This window comes from Chiloscyllium punctatum, chromosome 29, assembly GCF_047496795.1.
Source record: "Chiloscyllium punctatum isolate Juve2018m chromosome 29, sChiPun1.3, whole genome shotgun sequence".
Lineage (NCBI taxonomy): Eukaryota > Metazoa > Chordata > Chondrichthyes > Orectolobiformes > Hemiscylliidae > Chiloscyllium > Chiloscyllium punctatum.
In genome coordinates, this window is record NC_092767.1 from 7,122,612 (window position 1) to 7,147,467 (window position 24,856).

Consider the following 24,856-nt stretch of genomic DNA (forward strand, 5'->3'; position numbering starts at 1 on the left):
GGTTGGCAAATAAAGGACCTTAATATAAAAATAAAGAAACATATAGTACAATATCTCACAAAGCCATAGAATAAGATGTTTGAAGGTGATTGACTCTCTGTATCAGTAAAGACACGCCAGCTAGCCCACGGAGACATTGGTAATGATTAACTGATATGGGGGAGCAGGGCAGAACCTCAGCAGATCACAGGATATTCAGGGACAAAGGTTACAAGATAAACAAGTGACCACATCAGCGAACAGGCCCCCGTGTGTTTGACCCTGACTGGGAGATACGTAATAGACAGTGACCTGATGTCATCAAAATGCCGAGTTAATTGGATTATTAATTGGATGTAATTAATTTACAGACCTGATGGAATTAACTGCCTGGCCAACTGATTTACAGACCTGATGGAATTAACTGCCTGGCCAACTGATTTACAGACCTGATGGAATCATCGCCCAGTTGGTTGACTTGTGGCCTTGATATGATCAACTGCACAATAACAGTTAGTTTGTAGACTGACATAACTTTGATGTCAGAAAGTGTAAGATTGGTATTGTGCAGGTAATTGACAGAGAGAGCTCGATTGTCCTGTGTGATGGTCTTGAGTTCCCCTCCTGGCTGTAATCGATTCCCGATGGAATAAACTGCTGTTCCTGCTGAATTGCCCAGGCCTTCAGAGTCTTCTTGCCTCAGAGACAGCGGTCACTCCTACAGCAGTAATATCTGGATTACTCCCAGTGTCGTGTCCCAGTGGGAATAGGAACAGGAGGGTAGAGCAGATGAATGTGCGGCTGAGGAGCTGGTATTGGGGAGAAGGATTCATATTTTTGGATCATTGGAATCTCTTCCAAAGCAGAGACTTGGGACTGCCATAGTGTTAAGGGTTTGGATGGAGAGGAATGTGTGAAGTGTGCACAAGCAAATATTCTGATTCAGTATTTGGATGTACTTACGAAAGAAGGAGCAAAACTTGACCTACTCTTGGGAAATAAAGCAGGACAGGTGACTGAGCTATCAGTGGGGCATTGCTTCAGGGTCAGTGACCCTAATCCTATTAGATTTAAAATAGTGATGGAAAAAGACAGACCGGATCTAAAAGTTAAAGTTCTAAATTTAGAAGAAGGCCAATTTTGATGATATTAGACAAGAACTTTCAAAAATTGATTGGAGGTGGGTATTCACAGGTAAAGGATGGCTGGAAAATTGGAAGCCTTCAAAAATGAGATAATGAGAGTCCAGAGACAGTACGTTCATGTTAGAGTGAAGGGCAAGGCTGGTAGGTGTAGGGAATGATAGATGACTTGAGAAAATGAGGTTTTGTTCAAGAATAAGAAGGAAGCATATGCCAGGTATAGACAGCAGGGATTGGGAGAATCTCAAGAAGAGTATAAAGGCAGGAGAAGTATACATAAGAGGGAAATCAGGAAGGTAAAAATGGGACATGAGATAGCTTTGGCAAATAGGGCTAAGGAGAATCCAAAAGGATTTTATAAATACATTAAATACAAACGGGTAATTATGGAGAGAATAGGGCCCCCTGAAAGATCAACAAACCCACCTGTGGATCAACAAACCCACCTGTGGAACTGCAACAGATGTGGGAGACACTAAATGAGCACCTTGCGTCAGTGTTTATTGTGAAGAAGGATATGGAAGCTAGAGAACTTGGGGAAGTAAATATCTGTAATAAGGACATCTTCAAAATGCCCATATAACAGAAGAAGAGGTGCTGGACATCTTTAAACACATAAAAGTTTATGTATCCCCAGGACCTGTCCATGTGTACCCGAGAGCTCTGTGAGAAGCTCGGGAAAGGATTATTGGGCCCCTTGCTGAGATACTTATATCATCAATAGTCACTGATAAGATGCCAGAAGACTGGAGGTTGGTGAACGTGGTGTCATTGTTTAAGAAATGTGGGAAGGAGAAGCCAGGGAACTACAGATCGGTGAGCCTGACATTGGTGGTGGGCAATATGTTGAGGGGAGATCCTGAGGGATCCTGGGGATTTACATAAATTTGGAAAGGCAAGGACAGATTAGAGTTTGTCAACATGGTGGGAAATCATGGGAAATAAACTGAATTGAGATTTTTAAGGATGTAATGAAGAGGTTTGATGAAGGCAGGGTGGTGAATGTGATTTATATGTACTTCAGTAAGGCATAAAACAAAGTTCTCATTCCTGAAGAAGGGCTTATGCCTGAAATGCCGATTCTCCTGCTCCTTTGATGCTGCCTGACCTGCTGCGCCTTTCCAGCAAGACATTTTTCAGCCCTGATCTCCAGCATCTGCAGTCCTCACTTTCTCCGAGTAAAACAAAGTTCTGCATGGTCAATTGTTTAGAAACATGAAGTCACGTGGAATGCAGGTAGAATACTAGCCCATTTGGATACAGAAGGTAGGAGACAGAGGGTGGTGATGGAAACCTGTGAGATCTGTGACCAGCGGTGTGACACGTTGATTGGTGCTGGGTCCACCTCTTTTCATCATTTATGTATCTCCCTCATTGCCACTTTGGGATTGCTCTGACCATGTTAGTCTCGGGCCCACAGCCACATCCATGAGTCGATGGGCTGAATGGCCTTACTTCCACTCCTACGTCCTATGTCTTATGGTCACACCCCAGATGGCCATCCGACAGCACTCAGGACCCACAGCCACTGGCACACTTCCCACAATGCATCACCACTGCTGCCTCCCGACAGAACTCCAGAAATGAAGGAAAATACATACTACAAGGAGAGAGAGGGAAAGGAATAAGGCCAGCCTGGAGCAGACGGGCTGAATGTGCCTGTTGCACAATCTTGGATAACTTGCTCTCTCTCTCCCTCACACTACCAGCTCCCACTCTCTCTCCATCACACTGCCAACTCCCACTCTCTCTCCCTCACACTGCCCGCTCCCAATCTCTCTCTCCCTCACACTGCCTGCTCCCACTCTCTCTCTCCCTCACACTGCCGACTCCCACTCTCTCTCCCTCACACTGTCCGCTCCCACGCTCTCTCTGTCACACTGCCAAATCCCACTCTCTCGCTCGCTCACACTGCCGGTTCCCACTCTCTCTCTCCCTCACTCTGTCCGCTCCTACTCTCTCCCTCACACTGCCAGCTCCCACTCTCTCTCTCCCTCACACTGCCCGCTCCCACACTCTCTCTCCCTAACATTGCCCGCTCCCACTCTCCCTCTCCCACACACTGCCAGCTCCCATCTCCCTCTCCTTCACGCTGCCGGCTCCCACTCTCTCTCCCTCACACTGCCAACTCCCACTCTCTCTCCTTCACACTGCCCGCTCCCACTCTCTCTCGCTCACACTGTCCGCTCCTACTCTGTCTCTCCCTCACACTGCCGGCTCCCATTCTCTCTCTCCCTCACATTGCCTGCTCCCACTCTCACTCTCCCTCACACTGCCGGCTCCCACTCTCTCTCTGCCTCACACTGCCCGCTCCACTCTCTCTCCCTCACACTGCCCGCTCCCACTCTCCCTCTCCCTCACACTGCCGACTCCCACTCTCTCTCCCTCACACTGTCCGCTCCCACTCTCTCTCTCCCTCATACTGCCTGCTCCCACTCTCTCTCCCTGAAACTGCCCGCTCCCACTCTCTCTCTCTCCCTCACACTGCCCGCTCCCACTCTCTCTCTCTCCCTCACACTGCCAGCTCCCACTCTGTCTCCCCCTCACACTGCCTGCTCCCACTCTCTCTCTCTATCTCTCACACTGCCCCCCACTCTCTCTCTCCCTCACACTGCCCCCCAACTCTCTCTCTCCCTCACACTGCCAGCTCCCACTCTCTCTCTCCCTCACACTGCCCGCTCCCACTCTCTCTCTCTCTCCCTCACACTGCCAGCTCCAACTCTGTCTCCCCCTCACACTGCCCGCTCCAACTCTCTCTCTGTCCCTCACAGTGCCCGCTCCCACTCTCTCTCTCCCTCATACTGCCAGCTCCCACTCTGTCTCTCCCTCACACTGCCCGCTCCCACTCTCTCTCCCCCTCACAATGCCCGCTCCCATTCTCTCTCTCCCTCACGATGCCCGCTCCCACTCTCTCTCTCTCCCTCACACTGCCCGCTCCCACTCTCTCTCTCCCTCACACTGCCAGCTCCAACTCTGTCTCCCCCTCACACTGCCCGCTCCAACTCTCTCTCTCCCTCACACTGCCCCCCCCCCACTCTCTCTCTCTCCCTCACACTGCCCCCCACTCTCTCTCTCTCCCTCACAATGCCCGCTCCCACTCTCTCTCTCCCTCACACTGCCAGCTCCCACTCTGTCTCTCCCTCACACTGCCCGCTCCCACTCTCTCTCTCCCTCACAATGCCCGCTCCCACTCTCTCTCTCTCCCTCACACTGCCCGCTCCCACTCTCTCTCTCCCTCACACTGCCAGCTCCCACTCTGTCTCCCCCTCACACTGCCACCTCCCACTCTGTCTCTCCCTCACACTGCCCGCTCCCACTCTCTCTCTCCCTCACACTGCCCACTCCCACTCTCTCTCTCTCCCTCACACTGCCCGCTCCCACTCTCTCTCTCCCACACTGCCAGCTCCCACTCTGTCTCCCCCTCACAATGCCCGCTCCCACTTTGTCTCCCCCTCACACTGCCTGCTCCCATTCTCTCTCTCCCTCACACTGCCCGCTCCCTCTCTCTCTGTCCCTCACACTGCCTGCTCCCACTCTCTCTCTCCGTCACACTGCCCGCTCCCACTCTCCCTCTCCCTCACACTGCCTGCTCCCACTCTCTCTCCCTCACACTGCCCGCTCCCACTCTCTCTCTCCCTCACACTGCCTGCTCCCACTCTCCCTCCCTCACACTGCCTGCTCCCACTCTCCCTCCCTTACACTGCCTGCTCCCACTCTCTCTCTCCCTCACACTGTCTGCTCCCACTCTCTCTCTCCCTCACACTGCCGGTTCCCACTCTCTCTACTTTACAATGCCGGGGTTGGTTGATTTTATAATCAGTGCATTGAATATAGGAGTTGGGAGATCATGTTGTCGCTGTCAAGGACATTGGTTAGGTCACGAGTGAAATCCTGCATTCAATTCCTGCTCTAGGATGAAGGTTATAAAACTTGAAAGGGTTCAGAAAAGCTTTACAATGATGTTGTTGGATTGAAGGTTTTGAGCTATAGGAGGAGGCTGAATAGGCTGGGGCTATTTTCCCTTGAGTGTCGGAGGTTGAGGGGTGACCTTGCAGAGATTTATAAAATCATGGATAGGGTTAGTATCTATTTCCAAGACTAGAAGTTGTGGGTATAAGCTGAGAGGGGAAAGACTTAATAGGGAGTTTAGGGCAGTGTTTTTCTTGCAGAGATTGATGTGTGTATGGAATGAACTGCCAGAGGAAGTGGTGGAGACTGGTACATTTACAACATATAAAAGGTATTTGGATGTGTATATTGATAGGAAGGGTTCAGAGGGATGTGGGGCAAGTGCTGGCGAATGGGATTAGAATAATGTTGGGTATCTGGCCAGCATGGAAGGGTTGAAGCAATGGTCATTTTCCATGCTGTACATCTCTATGACACTATGACTCTATGAAAGGTAGGAAGTGCATGGGGCAGACTGTCCAAGGGTTAGACACAGGGTTGATCTAAATACTTTTCAACATTCAGACAAATGATCTACCAACAACCATGTCTCACCGTTTTCTCTATGCTGATGACTGAGAGTTAAATTGTCATAGCATGGACACAGACCGCTCCGTTAAACCCATTCACCCTGAACAGATCTAGTCCCATTTGCCAGCACATGGCCCCAATCCCTCTGAACCCTTCCTATTCATATAACCATCCGGATGCCTTTCAAATGCTGTCATTGTACCAGCTTCCACCACTTCCTCTTACAACTCATTCCATGCACGCACTGACTTCTATTTGAGAAAAGTTGCCCCTTAGGTCCATCTTAAATTTTCCCATCTCACCTTAACCCTGTGCGCACCAGTATGAACTCCTCTTCCCCATAGAAAAGACCTTGGCTATTCACCCTATCCACGCTGTTCATGATTTAGCAAACCTCTCTGAGGTCATCGAGTCAGAGAGTCATAAAGATGTGTAGCAAACATCCCAACCCAATCTACTCCCACCTGCCAGCACCCAGCCCATATCCCTCCAAAACCTTCCTATTCATACACCCATCCAAATGCCTCTTCAATGTTGTAATTGCACCAGCCTCCACCATTTTCCCTGCCAGCTCACTCCAGCTCTGCATGAAAAAGTTGCCCCTTCGGTGTCTTTTAATATCTTTTCCCTCTCACCCTAAACCTATAACTTCTAGTTCTAGACTCCGCCACCTCAGGGAAAATACTTTGTCTATTTACCTTTTCCATGCCTTTCATGATTTTATAAATCTCTAGAAGCTCACCCCTCAGCCTCCAATGCTCCAGGGAAAACAGCCCCAGCCTGTTCAGCCTTTCCCTATCGCTCCAATCTTCCAAAGCTGGCAATATCCTTGTAGACTTTTTCTGAAACCTTTCAAGTTTCACAACATCTTTCCGATAGGAAGGAGACCAGAATTGCACACAGTATTCCAACAGTGGCCTCCCCAATGCCCTTACATCTGCAAATTGACCTCCCAACTCATGTACTCAATACTCTGAACAATAAAGGAAAGCTTTCCTCACTATCCTATCTACCTGCGACTCCACTTTCAGAGAGCTATGAACCTGCACTCCAAGGTCTCTTTGTTCAGCAACAGGTCACTTCTCAGCCTCCAATAGCTCAACCCCTGGAGCCCCAGTGACATTTTTATACATTTCATCCGCAGCATTTCAAGTTTAACAACATCTTTCCTATAGCAGGGAGACCAGAATTGAATATAGTATTCCCAAAGTGTCCAAACCAATGTCATGTACAGCCACACTCCTGCACTCAATGTACTGACCAATAAAGCCTCTGTAATTCTGCCCCAGATCCTTAATGAAGGTGTTACAAAGGTGATGGAATACTGCAGCACATGGGGTCTTACATTGAATCCCTCATCAACCATATCCAGTGTATGTCAGCTCCACAACTTCAGTGTCCAAACAGAACTGTACATTTACATTGATATTTACATTTACATTTACATAATCCCAGCCAACATCTTTGTGTGTGACTCAAGTCAGAATGTCACTGATTTCAAGATTCTCCTGACCTTCAACAGCAAAGTCTAATTATTCAAGGTCATAAATCTTTTGACCATATCCAAAAAAAAACTGCAGATGCTTTAAATCAGAAACAAAAGCAAAACTTGCTGGAAAAGCTCAGCAGCATCTGTGAAGAGAAATTGTTTTCTGTCCAATGATTGTTCTTCAATCCTAACCGTGTCCACTTCAATTGTCCAATAATCACAGGGCCACCCATTTGTTTGGTTTAATTTTCAGACACAAATCTGTTGAACACAAATTGCACAAACCTGCCTGGTTATCACACCCAGATCAAAATATTATAAAGGTCAAGCACTTTGAAAATATCCAATTTGGAAATACCTTCCTGACCAAATTGTCTTCATGACAATATTTTAATTGTGTTTCCAAATATTCTTCAGTCCAGATACAAATACATTTTAAATTGCTTCCACCTCTCTCCCGTGTGAGTAATCTGGTATATGAATGTCAGTGTCTGTGTGATGCTATGTATGTAGGCCATGTCTCTGAAAGACTGACAGATTGTTCCAGACAGCATTTCTCTTCAGGTCTTCATAACAAACAGGTTACAGCCTGGACCCAACCAGCTTACACTCACAAAACATAAAACCCAGTGCCCACCGTTGGTTGTGATTGGGTAACATTTTAAATGAATTCTAATCCATTCCTGGGCATCGCTGGTTGGGCCGGCAATTATTGCTCATCCCTCGTGGTTGTTGAGAATGTGTTGTGGGTTTGGAAAGTGCTGTCTAAGGAGCTTCTGTGAATTTCTGCAGGGCACCTTGTCGCTGGTGCACATTGCTGCTCCTGCTGGTCAGTGGGGAAAATAACATGGATGTTTGTGGATGTCGTGGCAATCAAGTGGGGTCTTTTATCCTGGCTGGTGCCAAGCTTCTGGAATACTGTTGGAGCTGCCCCCATCCAGGCCTGTGGGGAGTATTCCATCACAATCCTGACTGGTGTATTGTAGATGGTGGACAGTCTGTGGGGGATCAGGAGGTGAGTCATTCACTGCAGTATTCCGAGCCTCTGACTTGCTCTGTTGTCACTGTATTTATATCACTGGTACAATTCAGTTTCAGGTCAATGGTAACCCCAAGGTGTTGACAGGAGAGGATTCAGCAACGGTAACCACATTGAATATCAAAGGATAATGGTTTGATTCTCTGTTGTTGGAGATGATCAGTGTCTGGCATTTATGTGGCACGAATGTTCTTTGTCACTTTTCTTCCTAGTCCTGGATATTATCCAGGTTTTACTGTACTTGCCAAGGGCTGCTTCAGTATCTGAGTAGTCACACATGCTGTTGAACATTGTGCAAACATTGACCAACACCCTTAAGATGGAGGGATGTACATTTATAAACTATTGAAGATTGTTGTGCCGAGGACATTCTCCTGAGGAACTCCAACAGAAATGTTCTTTCGTTGTGATGACTGACCACCAACAATCACAACCTTCTTCCTTTGTGTCAGGTCCAACTCCAACCAGCAGAGAGTTTTCCTCAATTTCCATTGGCTCCAGATTTGCTCAGGCTCCTTGATGTCACACTCAATCAAACACAGCTTTAACATTAAGCCCAGTCATACTCACACCACCCTCTGGTATCATCTCTTTTTCTCCAAGGACATGGTCACACACCACTCCCTCATCGGAGAGGGGCAACTGGTGCTGAGTGTAACCTCGGGGTCACCATAGCTCAGGCCAGGGTAAGAAGAAGAGTCCTTCATGGTAACATCAGCTAATGTGGGAATAGGGCCAATGCAGTTGGTGTGCCTCTCCATTGTAAACCAGCTACCAACTCACTGTGGGAACGAGTTATTGAGTGGGCATTCTCGAGAGAAGGATACCTTTGGAACACAATGAGATTTAGAGATGGGATTGTTTGATTGGAAAACAATATTGCTCGCGGAATAAAAGTTCTCATTTCATTAATTAATGTGATCAGAATTGTCCAGTCTTTAAAACTTAATTTCACAAATACATGTATATTTATGTGAACCCTTAATGTGCGTTGTCATGATCTGTTTGTTCACATTTGAATGAAACACTAATGTGAAGAGTGGTGGCACCTCACAATCCCCAGGTGATCCTCCATGGTATCGGTTAAAGGACTGGGAAACGTGGGACATCAGTGTTTGATGGAGAGAGATTGACTGCAGCATGAAAACACAGATTACCTCAACGCTGAAAACATCTGGAATTATCAATAAATTATTCAAAATGATTCTTGCCATGTTAGTATTCCTGATAAGGGATGTAAACTATTGAAACTTTGTAAATCTGGGTGAGAGTTGCTCCCTGCAACTTGTGATCGAAGATGTTATGTTTTGGTCCAGTGGTCGCCATTATACAGACACTCGAACATTGGTGTCTCTTATTATGTCTGGTATTATGAATGTTCTCTGTGATTTAATTCTGATTTCCGAGGGCTTTTGTGGTGCAGTGGCAGTGCCCCTACCTCTGAAACACAAGGTCTGTGTTCATTTGCAAACCTGCACTGAAGGTGTGTTTATAGGAAGGAGAGAAGGAGAGGCAAGAGAGGAGGGGAGTGGTGTTTTTGATAAGGGAAAACGTCATGGCAGTACTCAGAGAGGATATTCCTGATGGATCATCCAGTGAAGTTGTATGGATGGAAGTGAGAAAAATGAAGGGTGTGATCATGTTGTTGGGATTATACACTAGCCCCGCTCCACTCCCCCTAGCCCCCCAAGACTCAGCAGGAAATTGGGGGGAAAATATGAAGGGAGCTTGCTAAAGGCTGTAAGAATGATAGGGTTTCAAGAAAAGGGGTTTTTAACCTTCCAAATCTAGACTCGGAATGAATTGGAGAATTTACTAGAAATATTCAGGAAAACTTTCTCAATTAATATGAAGGCGGCCCTCCATGAGAAGGGGCAATACCCAACCTTCTCTCAGGAAATAAGGCAGGACAAGTGATGGAGGTATTAATGGGGGAGCACTAGCTGCTATTCGATTAGTTTTAAAATAGCTATGGAAAAGGATAGACTGGTCGACAAGTTAAAGTGTATGGAGTTGACAGTGGGGTCTTTGGACATTACAATCTGTAAGTGTGATGTGTAGAATCTTTTTCTGAGTCTTGTAAATGAGAGTGAGATTCACTCTGCATTCAGGTCTCTGTTATTCTTTACAAGTCTAATGGATAATGTTTATATATTTAATGCTTATCTCTATTATTGTTTGTAATTGTATCTCTAATATTGCACTGTACAAATAATTTTCGATGCGATATATCAATTATAAAGAACCTGACCTCTAATGGGAGTATCCATTTGAATTGAATAACTTGCGTGCCTTCTGAACATGATGTAAAACAGAAAATGCTGCAAATACTTTATATGTCAGACAGCATTTGTAGAGAGAGAGAAACAGAATGAACGTTTCTGGCCAATGACCTTTCATCAGAGAAAGTGACTGAGTATTTCCAGCAGTCTCTGTGTTTATTTAATGTTCACAGTATCTGGAATATACAGCTTTTCAAATTATAAATCTCCATAACGTATTATTGGAAATGGGATTTATTTACGGACCAGTTTAGAGAGAAATATAAATCATTTCTTTCGCTCTTGTTCTGTCTGAGTGTTCAAATAAAAATGTCACCGGAAGGTGGGATCAGAGTGGGACTGAACAGTGTCTCTGTCTGAGCCTGTGGGAGTGATGACCCTCTGTGTCTCTGTATCTCTGTCAGTGATAATGTGAATGTGTGTGAGAGGGAACTACCCGCATTGTTACTTGTGTCTCAGCTGGAATGTGGGAAGAAGAGCAGAAGGTAAAGGCTGTGATGGGCTGGAGGGCAGGAGAGGCTGAAATGACAGAGTAACAATATTGACCAAAATGGTGCAAGGAACCATAGGTGGGGGTGAGGTGGGAGAATGGGAGAAGAGAGAAAACAAAAGATTGGGGTGTAAATGATCCTCACTGACTGTCATCTAAAAACAAACAAAACAAAAGAAAATGGTGACAGAGATAAGAAAGTGAGGTAGTCTGTCATGTCCCCCTTCACTGTTTACAGGATGCACATTTACTCTCAGATTCTGAATGAATCTGTTTTCTCATCATTAACTCTCGCATTGCCAGTTACTCTCAGTTTTAAAGGATCCTGTTTCAGCAAACGGGCCTGGAGTCAAGCAACCAATTCATTGGATTTACAGGAATTCTGTTCCAGCCCAGTTTCAGTGGGAAGACACAGGGAAATGTCCTCTGGCTGTTGGTGTGATGGACCCTTCCTCTCAGATCCTGAGAACTTCACATGAAACAAAGAGTCTGTCACTGACAAGCAACCTTTGTGCACTTGACGTGTCTCCTACATGTGCACTGGCCATGACAGAGATAGTTTGTGGTGAAGGGGCTGAAGGATACAGAGAGAGGGAGGGGTGGAGGTGGTGGAGTAGATTACAGAGATAGGGAAGGGGTTGTAGTGTCTGGAAGCGGTTACAATGATAGGGTGGTGTTTTGGGACAGAGTGATGTCACAGAAACCTAGAGAAGTGCAGGTGCTGGTGAAGGTTAGGTAGATAGGGAAGCATGCTATTATTCCTGATCACCCAGCACTCCCTACACTTCCAAGCCTTGCCCTTCATCCAAACAGGAACATACTGTCACTGAAAACTCACTATCTCCATTTTCAAAGGCTTCCCATTTTCAAACCATTCCTTTTGCCTGCAAACATCTGCCCCAATCAACTTTTGAAAAGTCTTGTCTAATACCATCAAAATTGCCTTACTCCAATTGAGAACATTAACTTTTAGATCCAATCCATCCTCTTCCGTCATGAGTTTGAAGCAAGTTGAATTATGATTGCTGACCCCAAAGTATTCTCAGCTGACACCACAGTCACTTGCCCTGCCTTATTTACCAAGAGAAAGTTAAGTTTTGCTCCTTTCTAGTACTTACATAAACATACTGAATCCAGTGACAGAGAAAAAGTGGGGTCACTCTGCTCTCCCCTGGGTCAGTGACAGAGACACAGTGGGGTCAGTCTGCTCAACACTGTGTCAGTGACACAGACACAGTGGGGTCAGTCTGCTCTCCCCTGGGTCAGGGACACAGGTACAGTGGGGTCAGTCTGCTCAACCCTGGGTCAGTGACACAGACACAGTGGGGTCACTCTGCTCTCCCCTGGGTCAGTGACAGAGACACAGTGGGGTCAGGCTGCTCCCCCTGGGTCAGTGACACAGACACAGTGGGGTCAGTCTGCTCTCCCCTGGGTCAGTGACACAGACACAGTGGGGTCAGTCTGCACTCCCCTGGGTCAGTGACACAGACACAGTGGGGTCAGTCTGCTCTCCCCTGGGTCAGTGACAGAGACACAGTGGGGTCAGTCTGCTCTCCCCTGGGTCAGTGACAGAGACACAGTGGGGTCAGTCTGCTCTCCCCTGGGTCAGTGACACAGGTACAGTGGGGTCAGTCTGCTCTCCCCTGGGTCAGTGACAGAGACACAGTGGGGTCAGTCTGCTCTCCCCTGGGTCAGTGACACAGACACAGTGGTGTCACTCTGCTCTCCCCTGGGTCAGTGACAGAGACACAGTGGGGTCAGTCTGCTCTCCCCTGGGTCAGTGACACAGACACAGTGGTGTCACTCTGCTCTCCCCTGGGTCAGTGAAACAGACACAGTGGTGTCACTCTGCTCTCCCCTGGGTCAGTGACACAGACACACCCTGGGGTCAGTCTGCTCTCCCCTGGGTCAGTGACAGGGACACAGTGGGGTCAGTCTGCTCTCCCCTGGGTCAGTGACAGAGACACAGTGGGGTCAGTCTGCTCTCTCCTGGGTCAGTGACAGAGAGACAGTGCTCTCCTTCCCCCTTCCACTTGTCGATGGTGGTGATGGAGTATGCATTTGGAAATGCTGCTGGGCAGAGTCATGCTCTTGGAGAAAGTGAGGATTGCAGATGCTGGAGATCAGAGTCGACAATTGTAGTGCTGGAAAAGCACAGCCAGTCAGGCAACATCCGAGGAGCAGGAGAGTCGATGCTCCAAGCACACGCTCTTCATCAGGAATGGCAGTGGGTGGGCAAGGCAGGGGTGTGGCTGGGGGACGGTAACTGGGAATGTAATAGGTAGATGGAGGTGGGGGTGATGATAACAGGTCGGAAAGGAGGGTGAAGCAGACAGGTGGGAAGGAAGATGGAAAGGTAGGACAGTTCAAGAGGGCAGTGCTGAGTTGGATGGTTGGATCTGGGATAAGGTAGAGGAAGGTGAAATGAAGAAACTGGTGAAATCTACATTGATCCAGTGTGGTTGGAGAATACCAAAGTGGAAGATGAGGCATTCTTCCTCCAGTAATCTGGTGACTAGAGTTTGGCAGTGGAGGAGGACCAGGACTTGAATGTCCTTGGCAGAATGGGAAAGGGGAGTTAAGGTGTTCAGCCACAGAGTGGTGGGGCTGTTTAGTGTGTGCCTCCCAGAGATGTTCTCTGCAACATTCCGTAAGTAGGCGCCCTGTCGCGCCAATATAGAGGAGACCACAACAAGAGCAATAGACACAGTGGGTGATGTGTGTGGAAGTACAGGTAAATTTCTGCTGGATTTGGAAGGATTCTTTGGGGCCGAGGATGGAGGTGAAGGGGGAGGTGGGGGCGCAGGTTTTGCACTTCTTGCAGTGGCCAGGGAAGGTGCCGGGAGGGGAGGGTGGGTTGGTGGGTGTGTGTGAACCTAACAAGGGAGTCGCGGAGGGAATGGTCTCTGCGGAATGCAGAGAAGGGTGGGGAGGAAAATATATCCCTGATAGTGGGGTCTGTTTGTAGGTGGCAGAAATGGAAGAGGATGGTGCATTGTATCTGGAGGTTAGTGGAGTAGAAGGTGAGGACCAGGGGCATCCTGTCCTTGTTGCGATTGGTGAGGTGGGGTTCAAGGGCGGAGGTGCAGGAAGTGGATGAGATGCATTGGAGGGTATCATCGACCACCTGGGAGGGGAAAGTGCAGTCCTTGAAGAAGGAGGGCATCTGGGATGTTCAATGGTGGAACTGGTCCTTCTGGGAGAGGTTGGGCGGGGCTTTCTAAACAACAATGAAAATAGAAAGAAAGGTGACATTGATTCTGAATCAGAAAACATCAAGTTATTGAGAAAAGACAGACAAGAACAAGTCAGAGAACAAAGGAACACTGAACACTTCAACTGTATTTATTTCAATGCAAGAGGTCTCATGGATAAGGCTGATGAACTCAGGGCATGTAAGGGAACATGGGCCTGGGATGTCATCGCTATTACAGCAACATGGCTGAGGTATGGAAAAGACTGGCAGCTCAGTGTTCTGGGTTTTAGATGGTACAGGAAGGATAGAAAGAGGCAAGGTGGGAGAAGGACTGGCATTTTTGATTAATGAAAATATTACTCCTGTAATTAGAGAAGGTATTTCTGAGGGATCATTTAGTGAAAATATATGAGTTGAAGTTAGAAATAAGAAAGGGATGATCACTTTGCAGGGATTGTACTATCGGCTCCCTAATAGTCTGAGGGTAATTGAGAAGGAAATATGTAGAGATATTAAATATATGTAAGAATAATAATGTTGCAATAGTAGGGAATTTTAATTTTCCAAGCATTGACTCAGACTGCTGTGGTGTTAAAAGTTTTAATGGTGAAGAATTTGTTCAAATGTAAGAACATTTTCTTTATCAAGATATAAATTTTCCTGTGATAAACAGATCAAAACTTGAACTTCTCTTGAGAAATAAGGCAGGGCAAGTGACAAATGTGTTAGTCAGGGAACACTTTTGGACCAATGATCATAAACCTAGTAATGTTAAAATAGTGATGTAAATTGATAGCAATTAAAGTTCTTAATTGGAGTAAGACAAATGGGTATGAAAGGATATGAAACATGATCTTTCAAAAGTTGATTGGAGCAAAATAATCACAGGTAAAAGGATGACTGACAAGTGGGAGGCCTTCCAATGTGTGAGAACAAGAGTTCAGAAATATTCTGTTCCTGTTAGAGTGAAAGGCAAGGCTGGTAAGATTAGGGAACAATGGATGAATAAAGATCTTGAAGTTCAAGTCAAGAATCAAAAGCTACTCATCTATTAGAGAGACAATTCGGATCAACTGAATGTCTTGAAGAGTATAAAGAGTGTCGGGACATTTTCCAGAAGGAAATGAGGAAGGCAAAGAGGAGAGAGGAAATTGCTTTGGCAGATGAGGTAAAGATAATTCAAAGAGATTCTATCAATACACTAAGAGTGAGGGAGCAACTGGAGAGGGAGTCGAACCCCTGAAAGATCAATGAGGTTGTCTTTGTGTTGGACCTCAAGAGATGGGAGAGATCTAAATGAATATTTCGCATCAGTTTTTACTGTTGGGAAAGAAATGGAGGTGAGAGGGATCAGGGAAATAAATATTGATGGTTTGGAAACAGTTCACAGGAATGGAAGAGGAAGTGCTCGAGAACCTAAAAAAAACATAAAGATAGATAAGCCTCCAGGACCTGATCAAGTGTGTCCCAGGACGTTGTGGGAAGTAAGGGAAAAATTGCAGTGCCCCTAACAGAAATATTTGTATCATCCATAAACATGGTGAAGAACTGGAGGACTGGGGGGTGGCTAATGTGGTGCCATTGTTTTAGAAGGGATGTGAGGAGAAGGCTGGGAACGATCGACCTGTGAGTCTGACCTTGGTGGTGGGTAAGTTTTTAGAGATAGGATTTACAGAGGTTGGAGAGGAAAAAATTGATTAGAGATGCTCAGTATGGCTTTGTGCGAGGAAAATCATGTCTCACACTTGTTTGGGTTTGCTTTTGGAAGGAACCAAAATGATTAATGAAGACAGAGTGTTGCATGTTATTTGCTTGGCCTTTAGTAAAGTGAGATCAAATAGGATTCAGGGTGGGCTTGCCAATTGGACACAGAATTGGCTTTATGGTAGAAGACACTGTTTTTCAGACTGGAGGCCTGTGACCAGCGGTGTTCCACAGGGATCGGTACTGGCTCCATTTCTGTTTGTCATTTATACAAAGGATTTGGAGGAGAATATAGGAGGCATGTTTAGTAAGTTTGTGGATGACACCAAACTGGTAAATTGAACAGTGAAGAATGTGACCCAAGATTACAAAGAGATCTTGATCAATTGGGTGAAAGGGCTGAGGAGTGGCAGATGGAGTTTAATTTGGATAAACGTGAGGTATTGCATTGTGGTAATACAAACAAGGAGAAAGTGAGGACTGCAGATGCTGGAGATCAGAGCTGAAAATGTGTTGTTGGAAAAGCGCAGCAGGTCAGGCAGCATCCAAGGAGCAGGAGAATCGACGTTTCGGGAATGACCCTGAAGAAGAAGGGATCATGCCCTTCTTGAAGGAGGGCTCCTGAAGGAGGGCTCATGCCCGAAATGTCGATTCTCCTGCTCCTTGGATGCTGCCAGAACTGCTGCACTTTTCCGGTAATACAAACAAGGTCAGGAGTTAACGGTAGGGCCCTGGGTAGTATTGTAGAGCAGAGAGACCTCAGGGTTCAGGGACATATTTCTTTGAAATTTGCAACCCAGTTAGACAGGGTAGTTAAGACTGTATTTCGCACATACACTTTCATTTCTCAGTCCTTTGAGTATCGGAGTTCTGATATCATATTGAACTTGTACAGGACATTGATGAGGCCTCTTCTGGATTAATGTGTGCAATTCTCATCGCCCTGTTATAGGAAGGATATTATTAAACTGGAGAGGGTTCAGTAAGGACTTACCAAGATGTTGCCAGGAATGGAGGGCTTGAGATATAGTAATGGGCTGCTGCATTGGAGGGTGAGGGGTGACCTTATTGATCTTTGAAAAACAATGAGGGGCATAAATAAGTTGAATGACAGGGGTATTTTCCCTCGGGTAGGGGAGTTCAAACCTGGCGGGTATATCTTGAAGGTGAGAGGGCAAAGATTTCAAAAGGGCTTGAGGGGCAAAGTTTTTAGGTGTTTATGTGTGGAATGAAATATCAGAGGAAGTGGTGGATGCAGGTGCAGTTTCAATGTTGAAAATACCTTTGGATAAGTTCATGAATAGGAAAGGTTTAGAGGGATATGGGCCAAGTGCAGGCAGTTGGGAATAGTTTAGTTTTGGAACATGGTCAGTGTGGCCTGATTGGTCCGAAGGGTCTGTCTCCGTGCTGGATGACTCTATGACTCCATGACATTACGGTACACAGGCAAAAGACAAGATAGTCTCTGCACATGCTCACTTTGTCCTCCAGAGCAGAGGCTGGGACACAGCAAGGGGAAGGGTATTGTTGGTGGATGGAGATACTGAGGGTCTTTTATATGCAGTGGGTGTGAAATAGAGAAACTACAGAGGGGCAGTTCAGGGGAGATGAAGCAGCACAGGGAAGGGCAAATGGACAGGGGTCATGGAGGGGGACAGGGGCTAAATTTGCGATGGGTGGGAGGGTGTCCAATATTGAAGGGGGTGCAGTTTCAGGATTGAATAACAGAAATAGGGAAGGAAAGAAAGAGAAAGAAAGATAGAAAAAATGACAGAAGAAGAAAGAGCAAGAGAGTGAAAAAGATTATAGATAAAGGTGGGAAGAAGAGGCAGGGGAGAAAAAATACAAAAGAAGAGGCTGTCAGTAACAGAGACAGTGAATGAGAGAGAGATAGGGAGGCAGAAAGATAGTGTGATCGAGAAAAGTTGAGAGGAAGAGAGAGATGTCGAGTGTACAGACAGAGAACAAGAGACAGAGGCAAAGAGAGAGACCGAGAGAGAGAAAAGAGGAAAAATCAGACGGAAGCAACAGGTGATAAGGAACGCTATGGTGAGATTAAAGAGGTGATATTCCAAATTCTGATCGGTCTAAGCTCTCTCAATGGTCTCTTACACTCCATCTTTCCCATTTAGGACAGAGTCTGTTCCAGGGGCTTGCTTTTGAGATTCAAACATTCCGTGCACTTTCACACACAGAGTCAGACAGAAACACACCGATACTCACCCCCTGCTCAGTGCACACGGTGAAAGGGACAATGGCTGCCAGAACCTGTTTGAAATATCCACAAGTCTCTCATTCAAAGTCCCCTCTCTGCCAAAGTCCAGCTCATTCAGTCAGCTCCCAGCTCTCTCTACTCCAGGCATACCTCCCCCAGGGATGGAGCACAGCCAGAGTCATCTCAGTGGGATTACAGGGAGGAGGGAGGGAGGGAGGTGTGAGAGAAGGCAGCAGGGAAATAGTTTCATCCAGTCTGCCTTTGTCTGCTCCTGCTTTGCATCTTATTATCTTGGAATGAAAGCCATATATATTTTCAAACTGATCAAATTCCTTTGTCTTTATGGTTTCCTATTGATCAATGTTAAAAATCTCAATTTGCGATTGCCAAGAATCTAACCCAGGTCACCTGCTTGGAAAACAGCCACACTAACCACGATAGCACCACACCGTGCACTTTACCACAACACAGTCCCCAAACATAGTTAAAACGACCTTTATCATGACAAATTAAACAGAGGTAATGTTGATTCACTAAAGGGGATGTTAGGTCAGGTGACAATAACTAATATGAAAAGGTGGATTTGTCGGATCATCTGAAATCGGGGAGGGAGCTGGCTCATTGGGCAGGTGCAGGGTGGGAGTTCCGAAATCCCTCTGGTTGGGTTTGGATTCCCCCGGCAATGCATCAGCTGGTTCGTAGAAAGGAACAAATAAAGAAACAGAATGATATCAGAGAAATAGTTTTGTCCAGCCTGCCTTTGTCTCCGCCTACTCTGCATTTTACTGTCTTGGAATGAAAGTCACATGTATTCACAAACTGATCAAATTCCTTTTCTCTTTGGGATTTCCTGTTGATCAATGTGAAAATGTCAACGTGTGATTGCCAGGAATCAAAGTGAGGAATTGAATGAAAACAAAGTAAATTACTGTTGAAAATAAATGTGCAATCAGAAGACAAGGAATCCTTACAGTATGTTCTTTCCTCTTTCTGACAGGAAACTCCTGGTGTGTTTTAATTTGCCCAGATGTGTGGCTCAGAAAATTCAGTGAGGAAGAGTGGACAGGAGCCTGTCGTTGCATTTCCCTCTCTAGCCTGCAGTGAACGATTACACCTTCCTCCCCATCATTTATTTTTCTAACCTCTTCACTCACTGAGAACGGATTACTTGGGATAAATGTAGCTTTTGTGTATATTTAGTTTTGCTTTTGTTGACCCACTTCCTACTAATTGTTGCTGATTACTAACAGCACTTTACACTGGCTTTACTCCTCCAGTCTCTGTCATTTTGCCCCTCAGATGGAGTCAGTCCTTGCCCATGAGGAAAGGAGTGTTATCATGTTGCTGCTCCTCCTTCTCCTTTCGGTCCATTCCTCACGTGGACTCCTCGTTCCGTTATCTGCTGCACCTAATGTTGGCTCTGAGTTACTTGGATTGATTCAGCAATTGAATTATTGTTCTAACTGGATATGTCACGGCATACTTTAACTGGTCTCTGAAATGTTTCTGTGTCACCACATAAATAAGGGCATTTGTGCAGCAATTTAAGTTCCTCAGCATATATCCAATCTGTACAAAGAGACCAAGAGAAGCAAAATCCAAGGAATAACCAGCCTTAAATAAATATAAAATATGCAACAACCAGAGAAGTATGAAGCTGGCAGACATGGCAAAGAGTAAAACCACAGAATTCTTCCTGCTCTCTACCTCTGGATCATTCTCTGTTTTTCTCTGACCTCTCAGTTCCTTCCGCACCTTAATGGCCTCGAAGATATGTCTGACAGTCAGAATGTTGATAAAGAGAATAAAAGTGAATGGGAACAGTGGTGTTAAAAAAGTCTCAAAATATTTAAAACTTGTCCACCGAGGGTCATATTCATAACTGTACGTGATATAACAGAGGAATGGTACATTGTTGATCATTTTTCCAGGTCTATACACAAAGACATTTGGAATGTTCTTTAAAAAAAAGAAGATGCAGATTGTTGCTAGAACCCTGGTTGCAGTTTTCCCTGTGCAATACTTAGTTTTCATCTCATGTAAACAAATGGCAACAAATCGATCAAAGGAAAAAGCAATGGTGAACCACGCAGAACAATCAATGCTCCAGCGGCTGAGGGCATAGAGAACACCACAAACAGGAGTGATTTGCAGGAAACACAGTGGATAATAATAACGTCGAAATCGGTGAAGGATGATGTAAAAAACAATGAACAATAGATCTGACATTGTCATGGCCACCAGATAGCGAGTGCTGCACACAGAAAGACCACATTTGCCCCGAACTAAAATTAGAATCACCACTAGACAAACTGTAAGAGAAAGGAAAAAAGGACATAAAGTTAATAATCAAAGATTCTCTGTGCCTGAGCTCAGACTGTCAGTGATGATACAAAGATAATTGTTGTTCCATGTCATATGAACCACAGCAACAAACTCTCTCCAAATGAATCATTTGCATTTTTAAAGGACATAGGGAAGAACATGAGCAGCAGATGACTCACAGAAACACAGTCACATCCTCAAGGTGGTTTTGGGTCAGCAGCAGTCGATTTCACCTGCTTTCCAGGTTACTCTAACTGGCTGGCATTTCTCATAAGCCCATAGCATCCACACAAAGACACCTGGGATCAGCAAAACACAGAATAGCAGGCACCTAATGTGGACATTGATCGCAAAATTACTGTATTGGGTTTTGGAGTCTCCACAGTTTAGTTTTCCTTCAGAATTCTATATCCCCACTGTATGAACTACAGGACAGGGTATTTAATCAGTCCACAGTATCCCAGAATGAATGGCCTCTACAATATGGATGAATAAATGATAGGGCATTGAATCCGTCCCTCGTGAACATCATGACAATCTGAACCATGAAGATATTCAGTAGTAAATCCAATCACCATGTCCCAGGTTGGATACTCACCGCAATCAGAAAGCCTTCAACATTTGACCCGACCTCCCTCATCTGTACAGGATGGCACAGCACAGTCCTCAGCAAAAAAATCTGAATCCCCACAACATTGGTCACGGTATCGCTCTGGTTTAGAAAGCAGACGCTTTATCTGGGATGAAGCCAAGCTTCCTGCCTGATGTCCAGGCTCATGCTCCCAAGCTCCTCTCCTCATCCCTCTCCTTGTGAATGGAGATTCCCCCTCCCAGATTGGGAGCACACACTGGGGTGAGAAAACCCCACAGGTTACCCAGCATTCTCCATGGAGATCACTCAAATTGTACCACAGCTTGGCACTGCAGCCTAATAAATATTGATTGAAATTGATAGCCAAAGACAAAATAACAATCCCAAATGAACGCACCTTCATACAGACCATTATTGATGTGGAACATCAAAGGATAACAGCAATGAAGGTCAACGTGGGAAACATCCTGTTGGATGAAGTTTGATCTCTGTGGGAGTGCAGCTGCCTTAATACGACAGACCTTAGTGTTTGTCCTATTAGACACTGTACCACGGCATTGTGCATCATTTTACAAATTACACACTCACACACCTTTTTGACAATTCAGTAACTCAACAATACACATCATAATTGAAACCCTGTTCTCAACACCCCTACCAGTGATCTGTCCTCATAAATATCACGCCTCCACACATCCACTGACTGATGAAAACACACAAGATGGACAAACCCATCCATGCTCACCATCAGTTATCACTCCGAATAACCTGAGTTAATAGAGTGTGGTGCTAGAAAAAGTACAACAGGTCAGGCAGCATCCCAGGAGCAAGAGAGTCGATGTTTCGGGCACGACTCTCCCCACCTGCCCACGATGGTATGGCACTGCCCTCACACAAATAAAATGTGAATCTATGCAACATTGGTCATTGCAACTGCACTGAAGAAGTGTCCTGCCTGAAACCTTGACCCTCTTGGTCCTTGGATGTTGCCTGACCTGCTGTGCCTTTTCCAGCACCACGCTCTATTAGCATGTCCCCATAGTCTCCTCATCCCTAATGACCTGCTGGACCCACCCATTGTCCTGTTGTATCTGGGCTCCCATTTGGAGTGAGCTGCCTGAGCAAGATCCACCAACACAATCCCTTTCCATCAAGGAATGGGAAACACCAGGTGTCACTGCAAGGTGGGTTGTTACAAAACCATCTGACTGATAGCAGACTGTGCACTACCACAGAGAGAGGGTGGTCTTCCGAAACTCTTTCTCGACCAGCCAGAGCTGGTGTTCAGCCAAACCCCATCAATGTGGCCTCAGTGTAAACCCATTCTGCACAGTATAGGGAAACACACAATGCTGCACATTACTGAGGAGCCCCCGAACTGACAAACTATTCACTTTAAACTCAGTCAGTGAGGACACTATTGTCTGACAGTGGGATTTGCCTTGCTAAATGGAAATATAATAGTTATCAGTTGTCTATAGAAATGAGGATGATTCAATGCAGAGGTTTATCTAAGTTAAGTTGTTCCAAGACTTACCAGGAACACCAGTGACAGCGATGATGGTCTCGTACACTCTGTCGATCTTTTCCCTGAGAAGAAGCATTTGGTTGTTTGTGACACAACCTGCTGCTGGCTATGTGTCAGAATTGGAGAATTCTCTCGAAGTTGAAGCTGACACAGTTCCAGAGTCTTTATTTTATATTGTGTGGTATCTCCACTGGGAAACTGTGATTACATCTTCAACTGTTTTATTATCATTTTGAACAAACAAGTTACGACAACAGGTTTATTTTAATGATGTGATAGCATTGAGATTTATGTCTCTATTTGAATACCCCAAAGAATTCATTAATCTGATCCTATTAGATCTCAAACGTTAGTTCCAGTTTGTCTTCAAGTAACAATACTTGCAATATTTCACTCACTATCAATCCCATCAATATCTCAATATCTTTTGATATTCTTTTCAGTGATGACCTTCATTCTGCTGAGGTTATTCAGTCATTCAATACCTCATGTTGGAGAGCTCCTTGAGAGCTGTTCTACTGCACACTGTTAGCCCACTGCTTTCCTCGGTCATTCAGTTATGCGACTGAGTTGGGAAATTCTCTCTGTGAGTGAGCATTCTAATACTGAACCTGAAGCTGATACTGACCACACCTACAGCTGGAACTTCCACTAGGTCACATTTTCTCAAAACAAGCACAAAAATAATCAGAACTTTCAATTCAAAATCAGAGAATGATGGCATCATACAGGACAGAGATGGTTCTTCACTCAATCGAGTTGGTATCTCTAAAACCACACTCAAAGCTACACAGGGCTGGAAAATAGAAGCCTTCAACAATGAGATAACGAGAATCCAGAGACAGGATGTTCCTGTTAGGGTGAAAGGCAAGGCTGGGAGGTGTGGGCAAATGCTGGATGACTGGAGAAATTGAGATTTTGGTCAAGAAAAAGAAAGAGGTTTATGTCAGGTTTGGACAGCAGAGATCAAGTGAATCGTGAGAAGGGTATAAATGCAGTAGGCATATACTTAAGAGGGAAATCAGGAGGGCCAAAAGGGGCCATGAGACAGCATTGGCAAATAAGGTTAAGGAGAATCCAAAGGGATTCTATAAATACATGAAGGACAACAGAGTAAATGGGGGAGAATAGGGCCCCTCAAAGATCAGTAAGGCAGCCTCTGTGTGCCCACAGGAGATTGGGGAGATACTAAACAAATATTTTGCATCATTGTTTACTGTGGAGAAGGACATGGAAGATATAGAATGTGGGGAAAGAGATGGTGACATCTTGAAAAATGTTCAGATTACAGAGGAGGAGGTGCTGGACATCTTAAGATGCATAGAGGCGGTTAAATCCCCAGGATGTGATCAGGTGTACCCGAGAACTCTGTGGGAAGCTAGTGAAGTGATTGCTGGGCTCCGTGCTGAGATATTTGTATCATCGATAGTCACAGGTGAGTTACTGGAAAACTGAGGCTTGGCTAATGTAGTGGTACTATTTAAGAAAGATGGGAAGGAAAAGCCAGGGAACTATAGACTGGTGAGCCCGATCAGTGGTGGGCAGGTTGTTGGAGGGAATCCTAAGGGACAGGATGTACATGTATTTGGAAAGAAAGGACTCTTTAGGGACAGTCAGCATGGCTTTATGCCTATGAAGAGGATTGATGAGGGCAGAGCAGTGGCTGTGATCTACATGGACTTCAGTTAGGCATTCGACAAGGTTCCTCACGGTGGGCTGGTTAGCAAGTTTAGATCTCATGTAATTCAGGGAACACCAGCCATTTGGATACAGTACCAGCTCAACGATAGAAGACAGAGGGTGGTGGTGGAGGGTTGTTTTTCTGACTGGAAGCTTATGATCAGTGAAGTGCCGCTGGTGTGTGTCCTTTGCTTTTCATCATTTATATAAATGATTTAGATGTGAACACAGGACGTATAGTTTGCAAGTCTGCAGATGACATCAAAATTGGAGGTTACTTCAGAATACACAGAATCTTGTTCAGATGGGTCAATGGGCCAAGGAGTAACAGATGGAGTTTAATTTAGATAAATGTGAGGTGCTACATTTAGGAAAGACAAATCAGAGCACGACTTATGCACTCATGGTAAGGTCTTGGGGAGTATTGCTGAACAAAGAGACCTTAGAGTGCAGTTCCTTGAAAGTGGAGTCACATGTAGATAGGATAGTGAAGAAGGCGTTTGAGTATCATAGTATTGAGTATCATAGTTGGGAGGTCGTGTTACGGCTGTACATGACATTGGTTAGGCCACTTTTGGAATACTGTGTGCAAATCTGGTCTCCCTCCTATCGGAAGGATGTTGGGAAACTTGAAAGGATTCAGAAAAGATTTACAAGGATGTTGCCAGGGTTGGAGGACTTGAGCTACAGGGAGAGGCTGAATAGGCTGAGGTTGT